Here is a 775-nt window from a genome sequence, read left to right on the forward strand (position 1 = left end):
AAGAGGTCGGACTTTATCTGAGTAGCTAGCCACCCACTGGGCATAGTACGAGAAGAATCCCAGACACCTTCTTAAAGCTTTTACAGTGTGAGGTAAAGGTAATTCCTTAAGTGGGCGTTGTGGCGTACCGATCACAGAAAGGACACAATCCGCTTTTCGGTCCGTAGACTATAAATCAGGCGTCATGCCTTTAAGAAGGATCACACCTTTAAGAAACTCGATCTGCAACATAGTTAAGCCCAGAGCGGGGGAGGAGCAGTCGAAGCTGTGGACTGATGAAAGGCAGTCGGACTTGGTGTAGTCTCTGACGCCATTTTTGTGTTCAACATGCAGTCTCAACAATTAAACCTTTTCTGTTGAACCTCTCCGAGTTCAGTATTTTTTGCTAGGAGTACGTAGACTCCTACATTGGTGACCCCGACGCTCAGGACGACTCCTAAGCGTAACCATGGCTGACACAAATGCAGTTTCTGTGAAGCTGCCGGAGTTCTGGGAGAACCTAGCCACCACCTGGTTCCTTCAAGCCGAATCGCAATTCCGACTCCGCGGCATCACCGCCGACACAACGATGTACGACTACCTCCTCACCTCCCTGGGCAGCTCCACAATCATGAAAGTCTGGACAACACTACAAAACCCTTCGGAGGAAGGCAAGTACGCACATCTCAAGGCTGCGCTCCTTAAAAAATTCACAGCCTCCCAATCTTTGCGCAACTGCCACCTCCTCGACCTCCCGGGCCTCGGTGACTCCACGCCGTCAGACTTGCTCTCACAC

The sequence above is a fragment of the Somniosus microcephalus genome, unplaced genomic scaffold (genome assembly GCF_052327205.1).
Source record: "Somniosus microcephalus isolate GS21.2 unplaced genomic scaffold, FLI_Smic_1.0 unresolved_chr4, whole genome shotgun sequence".
NCBI classification, from domain to species: domain Eukaryota; kingdom Metazoa; phylum Chordata; class Chondrichthyes; order Squaliformes; family Somniosidae; genus Somniosus; species Somniosus microcephalus.